The following is a 19532-nucleotide window of genomic DNA, read 5'->3' on the forward strand; positions in this document are numbered from 1 at the left end:
TTACTTGTAGCAAGAGTGAATTCATCAGTCTAATCTTAATGTTCACTGCCGGACTTTACCAATCTTTTTATTTTGATTTACTGTCTTTTTGTGCAGGAATTTTCATAACTCTGCAAGAGTCCATTGCATTTTTAATTAGTTTCATTTTCCAACTCACCTATGAGATTAAGGAAGAGTCTGACTTCAGTTAAACCTATCTGAACACTAATGACAAAAATGCAGCCTAATCACGGTGTAGTTCCAGTCTCAGATACACTAATAACATAATAATGGCTGCAGACATGAATAAAAGAGAAAGGTGTGTAACTGTGCTTTTTGTGCAATAAAGGAGCTATATTTAGAGCAGTCAAGAATAGTTTTTTTGCCTTATGAAAAAACTGCAGAATCATTATTAGAGATATAATGACATAGTTTTCTAAACTTAGTTTTAAAAGCAACGTCACTGTACCATTTCCAGTTTTGTTAAAGTTTTTAATTAACACAAAGCACAAATGATTAGTGCTAACAGGTGACATGTAGTAGGGAAGTGGAGAATGAAATGAGACAGAAAAAGAAAAAAGCACGTGCCTGAGTGTTGGCTTTAATACTCTGCTCTATATGATAGAGTATTGAAGAAAGTTATTGAAATTAAGAATTTTGTAAGAACACAATCCTAGTCACTTACTCGTAGGTTAGAAGCACCTGTAATCTGTGCTGTCTAACTTCAGGTGTTCTATGAGAAGGGAAACCATGGCTACCTGCCAAGCTCAGCTGGCTGTGCAGCTACTTGCATGCACTGATACCATCTCATTTTCTATCCTTAAAAAGACATGAACTTGAGACAACTGGGAAAATTCTGGAGTGAATCACAGTCATCTGATCGCTTAACATCAACCAAAACAGGATATATTAAAGTCTTTAGAAGCATTCCCACTAACTTCTAAAAGATCAGGATATGATCTACAGCATTTGTATGTATGTATATTCTTTGTGTATGCAGACATCTTGTGCAGTGAGACCTGACTGTGACATGATTATTACTACTAACAGACTTGCGTTAAAATTAGGCAAAATATACCCCCAGTTACAACTGTTGTTTAGGGTCCCAGTGATTAGAGCTTTTCGATGGTGCTCTCAGCCTTTGTGTTACCTTCTGCCTTTGGTCTGTTCAGGAAACCTGCTGACGCAGGGACTGCTTTTCATTTGGTACTGATAGTGCTTGTTGTCAGTGAGAAGTGTCTTAGCCGGGATATGTACATGCACACAGCATGAAGAAGATGGAATTAATAGTAGAAGCAGCAGCATTAGTAGTAGGTCATAGTCTGCTTATAGTACTAGAACAAGTCTAGGGAGAAAAATGTACTGAAAAATTACCTGTATAATTATACCAGAGTTCTGGGTGCAAACAACACATGCTGCTCTGAAAATATGAAGATACATCTACAGCAGGTATCTGGCAATAAACTTATAAATAAAAAGAGGACAAAACATCTCAAAAATAAAATGTCATCCTGTTCTTCAAAAATAATAGAGAAAAACTAAAATGTGCTACATTTCTGTGCACAAAAGAAACACCACTTACCCAGTGTTTTGGGGGATATGTTTCTGTATAAAAGCTCTTTTCTTCAAAATGGCAATCTGCAATTGTAAATGAAGTACACATGAAGCCACAGATGAGAGTCTGAAACAGAATTGCAACATTCATTACTGTTGCAGACTGGTTTTGGTCCAATTCTGTGAAATTAAATGCCAAATTATTTGGAAATTCTGGAGGAAAAAAAAAAAAAAAAAAAAAAAAAAGAACTGGTTTGTTTAAATGTCAGCACAGGTGACACAAGGACAAATAATGCAATACACACTGCACATTCATCCAAGAGCCAAATTCTTCTCTTGAAAAAATGTAGGTATGACCCCAAGCAAAATTATCTAACTTCGAAGTTCATCCTAACTTTGAAGTTGGCACTGCTTAGAGCACAGAAGTACTCCCTGTGACCTCCAAAGGTCCTTTCCAACCTGAAGAATTCTGTGATTGTCTGACTCCATTTTATGTGCTCTGCTCCTGTTTACTAAGGGGTCGCTGTACAAACACTGAAATTTGGTCCATGGAAGAATTCTTTCCTATCATTTTTCTTACATGTAATATGGAGGATATGAAGTGTGAAATAGGTATCTGAGGAATGAAGTGCTTCCCATGTGAAAAGAATGAAGGAACAACTGCAAAATTGTGGGAATGATAACTTACCACAGAAATAAAAACTGGATTTTCTATGTGGGGAATTTTTAACAATGGGATGAAGGAGATGGGCAACTGGACCCTCGGCTGAGATTCTGGTCTGAAAAATGTGATGCCGAAAGATGTAGAGATTTAAAGGGAAATTACTGAGGCACCAGTCCAAGGAGATTCCCATCCTGTAGTCCTGTGGAATAGATATTTAAACATTTTATTTTACTTTGCTTACTTAGATTACCAGCCTCAGAATTTAACAGTTATACTGATGGCCATTCGCATATGAGAATTTGAGCTATTTTATGGCTTTACATTTATGGCTTTACTCAGCCTCTATCTTTAATGAGCATACAGTGAATGCCTTTAGAATTAAACTTAGCTGGAGTTGGCTGTTTTATCTATGGAAAATTTTACAATTCCCCAGCTGTGGGCATGGTTTAAAACTTTCAGACTAATCTTGGTCAAAGTTTTAGGCCACATCATTTTATGGAAAAAAATGATATGAAACTAATGATGTATATGAATTTGTCCCTTTGCTATAACATACTAATTTCTGTAGAGCTATTCAGATTTTTGTCAGTTTAGTGTATGACCATTACATTTGTGAGAGGAAATTGCTACAGGAATTACTGGGCTGGAAGTGGGCAAAATCGGTATTTGTTTATCATTTTATTACAAATTCCTACAATATCCCAGAGGCAACAACCTTCATGAACATTAAAGGAAGCACATTTTCCTGGCACTAATACTACAATATAATAGGCAAAGGTAAGGCATATATAGCACTAGGACAACTTAAATTACAGCAGTGAAAATGTTGTGACCCTTGTTAGTCAACTGCAAGGGGTTAAAGATTACCTATGCTGGTCATTCTGACTACTAGATAGGGAAAGATTAACTTAAAGCATTATAAAGTAGAGCAAAGGTATTTAACCTGGAAAACATGATCTCTCCTGATTACTTCTGGGGCTCAGTAAACGAAATTGATTTGAATTTCCCAATCATCAAACTCATTACATCAGTTCTAGATCATCCTGGCATTCCTCACGACAATTCACCATCTGACAGATGAGACACAAAGAATTCAGGTTGAGGATTATCTTCAGATTAAGTAAATTAGTACAAAGTCCAACTAACAATGTACCATCAATGAAATTTGTGTGTTCCCCCAGCAAAACAGCTGTGGATAGAATTTAAGTAATTTGTTGTAAGCAGATGGCTAACACAGAAAACCTGTGTTCATTTACCTGACCCTAGGAGCAACTCCTCACCCACCAAGAATACTACTCCCTCAGAAAATGTTGTTACTTGCTTCTTAGCTTTAAGTCTTTTGCTGAGGTCAGTGATACTGCTTCCATTCATCTGAGAAATTACTTACCAATCAATTAATTACCATTCAGACAATCAGATATTATCAAAGACACAGAACTTCATTTTTCCTGCCAACCACTTCTGCAACCTATGCATTTCAGGCAAAGCATTAGCCCTATAAATCGTGAATCTCAGCAGATCGAATTATTTAGTAATGGACATTTACAATGAATGCGAGATAAGTTTTTTGTAACCTGTCTTCCTTCCTAGATGCTACCAGGAGGTCTGCAGACCTCCCCTCTACATACAGCTAGCTGTAAGCACCGAGTGGTAACGGCCCTAAAATTGCCCTGCTCCTGCCTTGTACAAACTGGTACTCTGAATTTGGGTCAGTGAGTATCGGTTCACTGTGCTGCTGTATGATTTATTTTGGTCTGCCAGTCATCAAACACATAAAACTTAGTAGAACAAGTGTTTCTGTGATCAGAGAGATTTGTACCACCACTTCTCTCTTGGCCACAATTTCAACTCTTTCCGTACTGTGGTAGATACTGACATGTTACACACATGGGGTCCAGAAAGTGTAATCTTTGATCAGTAAGCATGGGCTAATCATTTCAAGACTAGAGCTCTAAGTCATTTTGGAGTCTGAATCCCAGTAGTGTTATTGCCTTCAGAATTTGCCACAATAAGTCAAATCTTTGCTCAGTAGTGGCTAATGCCACCTACGTCAGAAAAGAGAAGAAAACAAAAGTTAGCACTTGTTCCACAGAGGAAAAGGTCTTAACATCTTACTAATTTTCACTCATGTGTGTTCAGTGTCGTTGTATCTGTGTGATACTTTTACACCCAGCATAGGAATGATTCAGATTTTTACCTGCAGGCTTTACCCCCCACTCTCACACCTGAGAGGGAAAATAGCGTGGGTGCGACCCTCGCAGGCAGCGGAACCTTCCGGAAGGCGCCCTCCCGGCACAGGGCCTGGGCTGGGGGCAGTCGGCGGCTGTGTTCTGCAGGGAGGAGATGCACGTTTTCTGCCTGTGTTTTCTGCTCCCTTCGGAGCCATCTCACTGCAGCTGTCTTTGGCCTGCTTGGACCTGCTTGCAGAGGACACGGTGAGTGTTGGTGGCCTGCGAGGCAGCGCTCTGCAGCCCGGGCAGCTGAGCCCAGAACGTCCCTTTCTGGAGGGAACGGTCTGACCACCCACGGGAGGGAAAAGCACCCCACGGGTGAATTCAGCTCCGGTTGTCTGCACCAGAGCAGATAATGAAAATGTTGTAGAGAGTAGGCTGGAAAGGGTGCCTGGCACTGATTGCTTGCTATAATCAGCTCTAATTAATCATTGTTTTAACTTTTCTGTGAGTGGTGAAGTTCATTCTGGATATGAGTGGTCACCACGTGCTTTGCCTCTGTCTCCCACTGTACTTCAGGTGAAGCATTTCAGCCAGTACAGCTCAGCATAGGCTTGGCCTGCTTTTTATTATTTTTGTCTTTTGATAAAAATTGCAGGCTCAGAAATTGGTTGAAAAATCATGACACTGTTTTCATAATTCTGTGTTGAAAATTTAACCCATCCTTTTGCTACCAGTTTGAACTTGTTCTGGCCACATGGTGACTGGAAAAAGAACTCTCTAGAATTGACCTCTATAGCAGGAGTGCATTGAGCCAAGAAATAGCCAAGTTAAGGGTACTTCAATGGAGCTTAGCAGGGCTTTTTCCTCTCTTTGTTATTCCTCAACATCTGTTATAATAAGCAAAAATAATGTGGCTGTAATATCAATGTTTTGGAGACAAAAAGCGGGGACAAAATCAAAAAATGTTAGTTGTTATATGACATTGCAGACATTTCACTTGCTAAATGTAATCTTTACATAGATCTCATGTTTAGTCTCCTCAGGTAGTAGTGTTCCTTAGTTGGCTAACTCACTGTCCTATGCAGCATGAAGTTGAATTTCGTGTGGCTATTCTAGTCCTGGATGCAATAGCTCTGCTGAACTGAGATACTTGTCACAAAACCTTGATTTCAAGGCCACAGAAAAACAATCTGCTGTTTCTTTTTCTAGTCTGTCTGAGTAGTCATGTTTCTGTCACAAAGGGTGTGTGTAAGGGAAGGGGATAAGCATCTTGAGCACAGCTGTCCCTCTTTGCTCAGATTAATGCAGGTGGCTAGAGTCAGGCATCACAATTTCTCTTCATGTGTTGCAAGACATTTCTATGGGGAAAAGAGAACAAGGACTAAAGCAGGAAGAAAAAGAAAGCAGCTGCTTCTGTGAAAACAGAACTTCCTCTCTTTCAAACAGAAAATTTTGATATATTGGTAATTGGAGAACACTATGGAAGGGATATTGTTTCAGGAAGCAGAAGCTGGTTTTCAGTTTGAAGCCTGAATGGCATCCTTTAACCTGGCCAGTGAGATCTATGCAGTTTGCGTGTTGTGGATAACTTTGCACGTAGAAACAACAGGTGAGTAAAATATGGATTTTGAGCTCAAATTAAAATGAAGTATTGGCAATTCTGGGCAACATTGAGGCATTGTTTAACAAAAATATTGGAAGAGGAATTGTTAATGTGCTGGCTGCTGAAGTAGGGTTTAGGAGTTATACTGTTGTTGAGACAAAGAGAAATGAGTAAGTCTTCAGTAAAAGTGGGTGTGATGGTGGCTTGGGGACCTTTCTAGAGACTTCTGAATCCTTGGATTCAAAGCAGATAGGTCATCAGAACAGTCTCTATTAAATTGTAAAAGATTACCTATGCACTGGGTATTAAATTTACTGGATAGTAATGGCACTAGAATTATTGCAACTGCTCATCTGGACTGACTTGGCTGGAGTAAGTTTCCAATTGACAACTAAAGCAGGAAAGATTTGTTCTAAGATTCTAATCATCTTTGTAATATGGTCACTCTGAAGTGTTAATATTCAGCAATTAAAACTGCAGGAGTCATTGTTCCCTTGCCATGTATCAGATTCTACTTTTTTCTTTTTTTTTTTTTTTTTTTAGAATGTGTATCCATAGATGGTAGAAAGACAGCTGGATTTGAAGTTAATCATCAGTAAACTTGCGTTTCCCCCCTCCCCTCTCAATCTCTATGCCTGGGAATTGACTTAGAATTTCCAAGGGTGGATAAATCAGGTTTGTGGTTAATAGAATAAGAAGTGATCCTATGTTCAGATGGTTTGGGTTGGCGTGATAATCTCAGTCTATGCCACATGTGCAGTTTCTGTGTTGTGTATTGGAGAAAGGCTCTCTGGGCAAGACTGTTCAGGACAGAGTAACACAAACTTTTTCACGTTGGCTTCTGGAAATGCTCTGTATTTGCAGTCTTCTAACTGAGCAGCGTGGCACAGAGTTCCCAAAAACACTTGTCTGAGGTGTAATTCCAAAATCAATGTTGATCAATGAGGCTTAGCTATTCATGTCCCAGCAATGTGTTGGGTAAAGTGCTTGACTTCCAACAGTGAAACTACATAATTTCCAAAGACATATATGAATGAAATGCTGGAAAACTTACTTAGGGATAAGTGATCTATTTTGGGTTTAACAAGGGCAGATTCCACTGGTATCAGGTTCCCAAGAAATTTCCTACCCCGTGGACCATGCTTAACCAATGTTCACCTCAGGGACTTGTTACCCTGCAACAGACGGTAGCACACATAAATGCTTCTTGGTATCTTACAGAAATCTGGTGTAGCGTACCATAACTTTGGAGACTAAGAAACCACCTTTTTAAAATTTTTTTTTTTTTTTTTTTTTTTTTTTTAAATATTGAATGTTAACAGGCATGCTTTTGATGGTGTTTGAGAACATGCTATCCTGTACCTTGCCAGGAAATGTTTGCTGTAAGAAAGGAAATGTGCAGTATTGTGGTCCTTCCTCATGTACATTCATATACTCTGTTGGCCTGCGTGCAAATGTAGGCTTGTTTTTGAAAGGAAGAACTCAGTGTAAAATGGGAAGAGTTTCTTACTGCCTCCTCGATCCTAGATAGGGTGGTAAATGGCTGAGTGTATGAGCTTTTAAAGACACCTGGCAGTTTTGATGTTAATAGGACTTAAGTGCAAATAATGGGAATTGGCTGCCTCTAATCACATAGCAATTCAGATGACCAGAACTTTAAATTTATTGCCATGGCCACAGCAGTTTCTCAGGTTATACAGCATTGTGCTCAGAATGCATTTGAAAGGCAAATTAATTTGAAACATCTCCCTTTTTTCTGTGCTTCTCTCCTTACTATCTCATTGCTTTGTTATTAGTGTTAGAAAAGGAAATGAATTTGACCAGCAAACTAGTTCTTAAAACACCAATGTGGAGGAGTGGGGAGGAAAACTGCAAGTTCAGTTTGCAACAGATGGCCATTTGAAATATTTATATCTTGAAACAAAAATATTTTTATTTGGAAGTGCAACTGAGATGTTTCAGTAATTTTTTTGGAAACAGGATTAGCCTGTAATAGTGCGTATAGGGACTATACTTCAGAGCCCCCATAATGCAATATGATATTCATCTTTTGGAGTATCACTGATAGCTTCTTGTTGTTTCTCAGAAAACAAACAAATAAAAAAAACCCCACATATCTAAGCTACATTTCTTGTAAAGTCATGCAAACCTATTGAAATATATGTTTAGTCTCAGAGGAGTTGTCTTGAGCTTCTTCAAGTTTGAATTTTCTGGCCTTTATTTTTAAAAGCTTAAAATTTCTACTGGCAATAAAATAAAACATCACTTTCCATGTTTGTTGTTTTTCTGTTGTATTGGAAATCAATTCAACATGTTCAATTGCTGTTTCAGTAATATAAGTAGATTAAACTCTTTTCCTATGTAGAAGATAGGCTTGAGTTTATATAAAGAACAAGTAGAAATTGGTTATTTTCTTGTTGAAGTGAAGGTTCTTAAACTATGCAATTTGTAGTCATTTCAACACTTTACTTTCATGGCTTATTCAGGGATTCAGAAATTATATATATATATATATATATATATATATACACACATATTTTTAACTGGTAAGCAGAATATATTCTTAAATTTTTGTTTGCTGGATAAATTCTGTATGAAATGAAATTGGAACTCACCTGCTGTTCCTAGAATACTCTTCAAAACTTGTTTTTCTTCTGCGGAAATTTATTATGACTGGAAGAAAACAAAACAAGAAACCCACCACATATGCAAAGCTTAGTCTTTATCCCCAGTGGAGAGTGGGTTATTTTCTGCTGACTTTAGCTGATGGTTTTCCAGCTTACTTTCAAACAATATCCTACTGCAGCTATCTTTGAAACTGCATGCTGAGTATGGCAGTGTACAAAGGTGGCATTTGTATCCACTCTGCCAAAACAACAGGCTCTATGTGCTGCTCTGGGGTCAGAATAGACCCTTTCTGTGGAGTTTGTTAAAGATTACTCAGTCTGAAATGTATCAAGAGCAAGTCTTCTCTTTGATTTGATCGTTACTGTGGGTATTATTTCTCCAGGACTTGTCAGCTCTGGTCTGCTGTTTACGCTTGTGATAGGACTTAATTTTTCACGGTGGTATTTGGCAGTGTCTGTTTGCTAGAAAAATTATTGCAGCTTCAACACCTGTGAGTAGTTTCAATCACTAGTAGTGCTCTCTCCTGTTACAGCTGTTAGGCTGCTCAGTTTTGTGAGCACAGTCCTGTTCTTGGAGTGAAAGAGCTTGTAACTGCAGTGCTTTGACTCTCTTGGCAGCCTGATGGCATGCTAAATTGAGGTATGCTTTAATAAGACATGGTCACTGATGCAGGGAGGACGTGTATTTTAACATTGTGAAATATGCCTTCTGGTGGGGAAAATGTGCATGCATTTCCAGTGTCATTGGTGATTTAAGCTACGATATTCTCATTGATAGCTTGTTTGAGCCATTTCACATACATGAACTTGAGAATGTTAAATATTAATCATTCTTATCAGCCCTCTGTAAGCAGTAAGTCAGAGCCCTGTTTTAACTTCAGGTAAATGAACAAACGAACTGGGGCGATTCGTGAAACTAAGTGATATATGTAGCAAGATTAAGTTTGTTTCACAACTCCTAAATGCTTGTGGAACATAAAGTTCCATTTTAATTTAGGATTGGTGAGTAACTCAGCCAGACACAAGTAAAAGGTCTGTGTGCAAGCTACCTCGGTTGTGTATTACAATATATTTTAAGTGAAAGCAAGGGAAAAAATGGAATGGACTGTGTTAATGTGATCTCAAGAATACAAGCTGTGTCCAGAACTGCACTGAAAAACCTGAGCAGGATTAGTTATCCGTCTTCGAACTTTTTCTGGTTTCTTCCTAAAGAAGCAATGAGAAAATAGCGTTGTTCCCTGAGATGATAAGGCTGCTGAGGAGTAGCTGCAACAGTAAGATCCTAAGATCCTGGTTTAATTCAGGTAGCGAGGGATGACAGGAGGTCTCTGGTCCAACCTCCTGCTCAAAGCAGGGTTAGCTGTAGGGTCAGACCAAGCTGGTCAGGGCTTTATCCAATTGGGTCTTGACATCCTCCCTGGGGAGAGACTGCACAACTTCTCAGCTTGACCAGATGTGATCTGGTGCATCAGCTGTGGAAGTACCAGGTACTGAGCAAGGTAACAGCAGCTGAAACAGCTGCTCTTTGGCCCGAAGCTTCCCATGGGAAATCTTACCACAGCTGCCTGTTTCTGGACCTACACACAGAATATGAGTTCTTTCTTTCCAGTGTTTGTATGCCAAAACATTTCAGAGGTGCTGTGTTGTTGGAACACCTACTGAAATCAGGGGAGCTTCCTACGGAGCGGGGCAGGTGCAGAGAGCTCCGTTCTGGAAGTCTGCAGGAAGCAGCGGCTGAAGGGGCTGGGTGTGCAGCACGTGCGTGTGCTCGTCCACAGGCTTATCGCTGGGGCTGGTAGCGCTGGCCGATGCGCTCTCACTCGGAGGGTGGTGAGGCACTGGAACAGGCTGCCCAGGGAGGTTGTGGATGCCCCATCCCTGGAGGCAGTCAAGGCCAGGCTGGATGCGGCTGTGGGCATCCTGCTCTAGTGGCTGGCAACCCTGCCCGGAGCAGGGGGGTTGGAACTAGGTGATCTTGAAGGGCCTTTTCAACCCAGGCCGTGCTATGATTCTGCTGCCTGCTGATTGAACGGAAACAGAACGTCTGAAGTGCTGCGTGGAACAGTGAAAATGAGGGTTTCTTCCATATGGATTTTTATAGTTCCAGTAAAGGCAAACAAGAGCTTGATGAGGGAGCACAAGGAAACAGTGGGAATTTCATTCTTTAAATGTGCTAGTAGCTAATCTCATAGCATGTAGTGGGGTTTTAGTAATTTTTAGTGATTTTTTTTTTTAATTTATTTACTTTTTCCTTCTCTATGTGTGTGGTGGTTGTTGTTGGTGGCTTTTTTTTGTTTGCTTGTTTTTGGGGCAGCTCATGCTGCTGGATCGGGGACCTGTGCAGGGAGCTGCAGGCAGTCATCGTGGCCTTGGTTGTGACAGGCACCGGTGAAAGTTTAGGGGAAAGCCCTGGGGTAGCGCTGCTGGCAGAATTCCTGCTGGCTGCCGTGGGGCCAGAATTCCCCCCACTGCATAGAATCACCCGTTTGGGCTGGAAGGGACCTTAACGAAGAAAAGGGCAGGGACACTTCTCACCAGATCAGGTGGCTCGACGCCCTGTCTGACCTGGCCTCAAACAGTTCCAGGGATGGGACATCTGTTCTGCCACAACAGACAGTTATTGTATGGTTTAAAGGATTTTACTGGAAAGTGTGAAGATGAGAGACTCTCTCTGTTAGAAGGAGCATGTGGTACAGTATCTATCGGTGTCCACAGGTTCGTGAGAACTGCCTGAAGCACCTCAGTCCAACACAGAGAGGTTTTTTCAAATACATTTTTTTCCTGAAGCATATCATTTGGCAAAATACTTCGGCTCAAGTGGAAATTTCAAACCTAAATAAGTTTCTATTTCATCTCTAACTGCAATTTTATTTAATTCTTGAAAGCTGACGTGAATGTTGTGATTGAATTAAAATATGTTGCTTTTCAAGTGTTATTTAGAATTACTATGCTTCTGTTTTTATTTCATTGGCATGAAGGTGTGTTTTTGTTCAAATCCAGCTTTCGGATATGGTTGTGAACATGAGGGGAACAGAGAATATTGAGCACAGACCAGGGAAAGGTACTATGTATTGTTTGAGTTCTCTAGTCCAGCACCTATTGATAGAATACTAATTGGAAAGGATGAATATTGGATTATGTCCTTAGTTTTTAATGAAAATTGGTATTTCTGTTTCTTTAATTCAGCTATTTTTTAGAAGAAATTTTTCCACATGTTTCACGTGTAACCCTCTTAACAAGTTCATTTGATTGGTCTACTAAAACCAGTGATGTGACAATCCAGGTTTCAAGACTTGAGGGTGGGCGTCGGTTTATTTATTTTTTATTTATAATCTTGCTAGCTATAGCTTCTGGGAAGTCTTCACTTGGGTGATGGTGCCTTAACTCAGGTTAGAGCAAAAGATTATCAGAGAAACCTAGACTTGCCGATTCTTTCTTTCACAACCAAATAACCTGATTCTTCTCTTTTGTTACATAAACGCCATTGTATGCTTTATGAATGCTCAGAATACTTGGAGATAAAATATTGTCTCATCTTGCACTTGATCTACTTTAAATCTGTGAGTCTTGGTGCCTGACTTGCTGACTATTGAGCTAAACTTTTTTTGTTGGTGGTGTTTATTAATAGCTTTTGGGAACACAAAAGAGATGTAAACTGCATTGAAATGGTTTCTGAGCAATATACTTATAGGCAAGAGTGTTTCGTTAGCCATAACAGCTGCTTAGTAGTTGCTGTAATAAGCTGAAACCTCAAAGTGGGATGATACATGTGGAACTCAAGGTAGCTCCATGTCTGCTTGAACTTCTGCTGAGAGATTGTCCTTGTCCAGGTATATTATTCCAGCAAATTAGGAATCCATTTTAATCCATTTTCCGGGTATTGTATTCTTGCACATACCAAGTAGCATCTGATTTCGTGTGATTATCCCAACAAAGCTGGTGGGGGTTCCTGAGGATCTTTTCGTGGAAAAATCAGACCTGTGATTTTGCATTTCATTGATCGTGCTGATTACTTACTTGTTACAGTTTTAGATTGACTAGAAACAGTGGGGAGGAAGGCGATCCACTTTGCTTCTAGGAACATGTGTACATGTGTAGTCTGAGATGTCTGACAATATAATAAATCACAGAAGTTTTGTGGTGAGGGATAAGCTGATGCTGGGAAGGAGTTGGAATGCTTTCTGCTCTTGTAAAGAAGAAAACCATGCACCTCAAATGTAAGAGATGCCATGGCATGTAGGGAAGGGAAAGTCGCTTGATACTTTTTTTTTTTTTTTTTTTTTTTGGATTTGCAAGACATTTAACAAACTTTTAGGAAACTGAGGCTGACATGAGACAAAGGGGAAAGTCTTCATATAACAAAATGTCAACCTATAGGAGAGGAAACAAAATGGGGAGTGGAGACAGTTGTCGTCAGTTCAGTCTCTGGAGTTCCTCAAAAGTACACAGGAAACTTTCAATAGATTTCAGGATATCATTGCAGGATGCAACAGGATTTTACTGATTCCCCGGTTTGAGGTTCTTGGGTGTTTTTAGCCCCACCAATAGAGATCAGTAACCAGGACAAACAAGCTACTCAGCGGATGACCAGGTGGGCTGACTGACTGGTCATTGGACTCCTGTCCTTTGGTGTATGGACAGATCGGCTCAAACAAAGATATTTAAACAGATGCCTATGGCACAGATAAGAGGTGGTATGGATATATGTGTGTATATACACTGGCCTTAGAAGAAAAAAAAAAAGGCATTTTTTTTTCTTACTGACAATCGAACACGAAAACATGACGACAGTTACTTTAGCAGAATAATTTGAAGTTTCTGTGACAGTCAAATGAGTCTTAGTTTTCTCTTTTAAATGTCACTCATGCTGATGTTGTTGCTAGATATTGTTAAGATTGAACATGCTCTGGATTTTCTAAGGTAACTCTCATTTGTGCTTGCAGTAGGCATAAAGACCTCTGAATACTGTATTTGCTTCCCTTCTAAGTGCAGCTTGATGTGAAGTACTGCTTATTCTAGCCATCCTGATGGTTGTTTTTGTTTGTTTGTTTGTTTGTTTGTTTTTTAAAAAGCTCCGTATGTAGCCTCATTTCTTTTCCTGGGAGACAGATGTGTGCACTTGTACCAGAAATACTTGTGTAAAAGTTGCTGTAGATTGAACTAGCACTGGATACAAAATGTAAGAAACTGTCACTTCCTCAACTGCAATGAATATATCACAAATACCCTCTGAAGTGCTTTTAATTGCTTCCATCTATTCTTTTTCTTTCCGCCAAGGTTAGATATTAGTGATAAACTTTGTTTTGGTACTGTGAACAAAGGGGCAGGAGCAGGGATGCAGTATCTGCAGACCTTCAATGTGGGCTAAAAGAAGCTCAGGCGTGGTTGTGACACTGTTTCTTCATCCCTTCCTTTTTGTGTAGAGCCAAGTGAGAGCTGTGGAAGTGTAAGGTAATGTTAAGAAAACACGTTTTTTGGAATGAAATTGGAGGGAATGTTCCTATCAGTATTGCTCAGAGCAAAGTCTGGCTCTGTGCTTACAACTGCAGGGGATGGAAAGTCATGTTTTTATCACCAGAAGTCAGAAAATACTAAGCTAGATTTGCTGATGCTGTTGGAAGACTGTTTTTGCCACATAACAGATTTTCTCTTTCTGGGGTTCTTTACGCCAGTTCTGGTTGTTCTTTATGCCAGTACACTGCCAAACTGCAGCTAGCAGCAGCTGCTGTACAGCACCTCTGCACCTCTTGTAGTGCATGTGCTGCTGCTGCATAGAGACTGAAAATGCAAGAGAGCACTTGTCAAATCCAGGTCTGAGGAACGCTTTGATTTGTGTTGGGCTGCTTCCCTGTAATGGAGCAGTACCTGCCTCTTTCTTGGACTAATCCTCACCAAATACTGAGTGACTGGCAAACTCTTCTCATTGCTCGTTAGGGATGGTACAGTTGTTAAAAGATAAAAGGCAGAAAGGAGCAAAAGGAAGATGTTTCCCAACTCACAGTCAAATAGTCAAATCTGTTATAAAAGAAGAAAAAAACCCATGATTTGGACTGCGTGCTTTTTTTTTTTTAACATGGAAGCACAGTTGAGAAATACAGTCTGAGATGTGTATGTTGTAACAAGTCATTGAGATAACAAAATGTTACCGTGATTTCTATTTAAATCATTATTAAATAATCACAGGGAACTATCTGCATGTTTGAGTAGGAATCAGAGCTGTTTAAAACTTGGTAGTATTCTTAACAGCTGTTTTTCATGGAAATAAAGCACTGGGACATAAGAAGTGACTGAGATGGTAGAAGACAGAAAAGGTTGTTAGTGGTCAGGTAACACTCAGTTCTATGCTCCAGATGGACTGCAGAGGAAAGAGATCACTAGGTTAGCACCAACTATTAGTCCCTAGTTGCTTCAGAATGTTTTTTAAAATTTTTCTTTGTGTAAAGAAACCCTTAAACCTAAGGGTGCATTCTGCATTAGCATACCGAAATAGTGAGAAGTACAGCAGAGAGGCACCTGTCCACTGCATGCAACTAATATTTGCCAGGTATTGATCTAGTGTCCAGCACTGTTATTCTTTAACTTTAGCCCAAGGTTCAAAGTTTTGCCTTTTGTTTAAAAACTGATTTCAAAGGGAGGTCATGTACTCTAGCTAATCCAGACGTGATAGATATCTGTGGAATAGAAATAGTTTACTGCAATCTGGAGGAAGGCTCGGAAGCCTGTACAGAACCCCCTATGGCACTGAGATGTGTATGTTTCCACCCACGCTGCGGCACATAGTGAGCCTGAAAAAGTGACAAAGTGGGGCAAGTAATTAGTGCAAATTTGCAGAACAAGCAGAAGCCCCAGGTTTTTCCCACTGTTTATGCACACGCACAGCAAAAGTGAAATTGTGGTTATAACTTCTGCAGTTGTATCTGTACTAGCTTCGTCTGGTAAGACTAGATAGTACAATATTGCTGGAAACCAGAGTACAACTGTTATGGTCGTATCTGGGCTATGTGCAATGTTACTGTGTCTTTGCTGACACTGGGTTGCTTGCAGTAGCTTGAGGCAGTGGTGATTGCCCACATGCCTGTATAAATGGGCATTACAGCTGAATTTCTCGTAACTCTGAGTGCATTCAGCACTCCATGAGGTCAAGCTCACTGTATTCAGGTTCAAAGGAGATTTTCAAATTTATCAGGTTCAAGCTGGACAAAAATTAAATTTAAAATTGCATGGTTAACCTGATTGTTCTCTGTTAGTATACATCCTTGCCCATTTGATAGTCACAGTCTTGTTTTGGGGACCTAACTCAGAAACCAGTTTTGGTTTCCACAAAGCCAGTGGCACTGCAGATGCTCCTCTGCACGCTGGTCAAGGGCAACTGGGTTGCAGAGCAGCCATCGAGAGGAGCCTTCTCCTGCACTGTGCTTAGGAAAATGAGGTACCTTTGTCACTTACAGCCACTGTGCGTTACCCAGTAACTTCTTTGCAAGGTCCTCAGCTTACTGTTTGGTTGTAAAGTAGTCTATCAAGGCACAACATTGAATGTCCTGCAGATCAAACACAGGTCTGTCTCCTGTTCAGGTCTTGTAACTCATGGAGCAAGAATACTGCATACCCCAATGGATCTGGACTTGGCTAGTGGAAAATCCAGTTGCTAGAAAGGTGGCTGTCATCTTCCTCTTTGCTTTCATAGTGAAACTTGCTGGAAATCGTAGATGTTTGAACCAGCTTCCAAATTATTTAGCAAAGCATTGTGCAAGTGATCAGAATACTTAGAAATTTGAAAATATATTGAATAACTAGAGGCACAGAATTTTTATGTGGTCGCATTGTTATACACTACTGCTAGAGAATTGTCAAAGAGGAAAATGCTCTGAAACTTAATGTAAAAAGCATTGATAGTGTATTTGTAGTGTTAAGGTACAATGTACAGAGTAGAAGTGAGTAGATACAGAGCAGTATATTTTTGATGATTATATCTTAATTTTATATTCCACTGCACTTCAAACTAAAGTCTAATCAGTTAAGCTAGTGAAACCCAGAGCAAATAGCAGAAAGTAAGTTGGGTGAAAATAGCAGGTGCATTTAAGCAAGAATAAGTTTAATTTGGTCAAGGCTCTGTAATCAAAGGGGAAAATAGCCAAGAGTAATTGTCGAGATTATTTATCATTGTGATCCTTGTATCAGAGAGGTTTGATACAGGAGCATTTCCTGTTGGGTTACCATAGTGAACCCTGGGTTTCTTTCTCATGATATTATTATGTATGAATATAAATGATAGTGGGTTTATGTAGAGTCAATCCTGGAATGAAAGAAAAGCATCAAATTCAGCTCAATTTAAAACACTCAAGATTGCTGAAACAGTAAAGAGGCTAGCTTTGAGAAGAGAGCACAGGACAGATTTTTTAAAAGAAATGTCTGCCTTTTGTGACTGCCAGAATGTTTTGAATGCCCAAATACTCATTAAATACAACTCTTAACTGCAAGTCTTAGACAGCAACTGTAACTTCCACGTTGAGAATTGCTCTGTTATGTTATCCCTACCTAATTAATGTTTCCATAGCCATAATGTATTTCTGGGCCTTAACACAGGGTCTGCCCCTCCAGCCATTCTGCAGAGCAGATGAAGTGGCCAAGCACAGTAAGATGGAGTTAATGCCATTGTGGCAGTGGGTGCCTGGTGCTGTCATCCGGCACTCGCATGCCCTCTTTTTCCTCTAGCTTCCCCGGAAGCTGAGGTGTGCTGTTTAACTCCACACGTACGGTTGTTTCTATCAGACGGCCTACGTTTGCACCAGTAGGCAGCTCTAAACGTTACCAGAAGTTCTGTGCCAGCCTGCAGAGGTGATGGACTTTGCTCAGATTGTCACCAGTGACGTAAATATGACCATGCTTCTTGTCGCTTTTCTTCCCTTGGCTGGATCCAGAACTAGGGCTGGCTTCCACTCGAGGGAACCACCTCCAGAGGCCGTTTGCATCCATGTTTTCTTGCCATGGCCTCATAGCAATCAGTCCCTTACTTGAGGAGTGTTCAGTGAGGCAGAGGTAGGGGAATGTGCTGACATCCAAATACATATCTAGTTATTTATATGCCAGGTTTCCAACAACCACAAAAAAAGAACCATTTCTGCTGTGGTAGGTCCTTGAGCTGTATGTTACTCGTGTTTTGAAAGTAAATTTGCTGGAAGCACTGCTGTTTGTCCTGCATTTCTATTGTTTGGGCAGGCTGTTAACCAAGTCTAACTTGATCTGGTATGATTGTTTTTATTATGACAGAAAGTGTTGTTGGTTTGTATTTGTTAAAGGAATTAAGTTTGCTAGTTTAGGAATTTGCTGTTAGGATAGGAAGTGTCAGGGTAGCAAAGAACCAGGTGTCAGGGTGAGCATGTCCTCATGAGCATGTCCCCGCTGCTGATACAGCGACTGCAGCGTCTCCTAGGGGTGGCTGTGGCGCATTGGTCGTACGTGGGCACGGATTTCAGGTGCTAATGCAGTAACATGCTGTTGTGGTTTGCTTGTTTTTAAAGAATAGCAAAACCTTGCTAGAAGTAGGGAAATGCCATAGACTAAGGATTTGCAGAGACATCGTCAGCCACTGAGAAAGCTCCACCACAGAATGGTCTGGGGGGAACAGCTGGGGTCTCAAAAGAGCAGGGCAGAGGGGGAGAATCCCCTCCCTTGTCCTGCTGGCCGTGCTGCTTCGGATGCAGCCCGGGATATGGTTGGCTTTCTGGGCTGCAAGCACACGTTGCTGGCTCATGCTGAGTTTTTCATCAACCAACACCCCCAGGTCCTTCTCATCGGAAGGCTTCCACAGATGAATTTTCATTTCCAATTAGAAACAAATGAAGTCTTGTTGTCTTGTTTTTTTTTAAACCTCCTGGATGTAACTGTGCTGAAACATTAACACAAGTAGGTATCACTGGAAAAGACGTGTATGTTGTGGTGGTCTTTGTTGGGTTATTTTTAAATCTTTGTTGTAAAGAGCCCTGGTTAGTCCTGTGTTTCAGCATCACATGTAGGTCTTCACTTTCCAGTGCTAAGGTGTGTGCTCCTGCTACAGCTGAGTTGGGAGGATGCGCTGTTAGTCGATGGCATGCACTTTGAAACATGCCACCTGGCTGCTCCAGCCCAGGAAGAAGTGGAGGCTGGAACAAAGGGGAGGAGATGGGGAAATCTTTGAGAAACCTCTGCCCAAGGGAGGAGAAGACAGACGGGCACAAGCAGTGTTTATACAAAATGAATTAGTTGCTGCTCTAGGGTCAGGAACATGTTGTGCACAGTCCAAGTTATGAAACCAGAGAATTAGTGTAAAGCAATTTGCGCTCTCAGCATGAAGGAGTCAGTAATCAACGCCGTCAGCCTGTAAGCAGAAGCTTGTCTGTTTTGGCTTTCTGAACTGCATTGTTGGCACAGCTCAGAGATTACTGCATTAATTATTAAAGCAGACTAAGTCATGCTACGATTGTGAGTTGAGATGGTGTATCCAATACCACACATGTGCACATGCAAGGAATAGCTCCGCTGCAAAACTTAATAGGCTGAATCATCCAGGGGTTTGGTGTCTTTTCAGTAGTCATATGGCGACATCGGTGAGCTCTGAGTAACTTGATTCGTTACAGGCATTGCCATCTGTTGGCAAGATGACCACGATTTCTGATGACGTGGTGTTTCTGGGTCATATTGAGATGTACTTGTTTGCCTAGTCACCTTGCTTGCCCTCATTCCTCTCCCAGTTCCCAGACACTTGCTGAAGCCGATGGGGTGGTTGTAGCGGTGGTGGTTTGTTGTTTAGCAAATGGCATCCAAGGGTAGCTGCACAAAAATGCTCATGACCCTTGAGGTGTATTAGGCACATCACATCTGTATCTCTTGTAGGCTGTTCTTAATGCATAGAGAATCCGTGAGTGTTAATTTACGTTCTGGTTTTGTGTTTAAGA

General features: G+C 40.6%; 1 protein-coding gene across 2 annotated transcripts in view; it reads left to right on the forward strand.

Annotated features, from left to right (window-relative positions):
• The window catches only part of LOC311426674 (alpha-protein kinase 2-like), a 70142-nt gene that overhangs the window by 46656 nt on the left and 3954 nt on the right, over positions 1-19532 (forward strand). Inside the window, exon 13 of one of the 2 annotated variants that reach the window (XM_084503201.1) lies at positions 4401-4534. The exons of the other annotated variant lie outside the window; for it this stretch is intronic. The gene's annotated coding sequence lies outside the window, so the exon portion shown is untranslated. Of the gene's footprint in view, positions 1-4400; positions 4535-19532 lie in introns of those variants that run through there. 2 annotated transcript variants of the gene reach the window in all.

The sequence above is a fragment of the Aythya ferina genome (genome assembly GCF_964211825.1).
Source record: "Aythya ferina genome assembly, chromosome: Z".
Taxonomy (NCBI): Eukaryota; Metazoa; Chordata; class Aves; order Anseriformes; family Anatidae; genus Aythya; species Aythya ferina.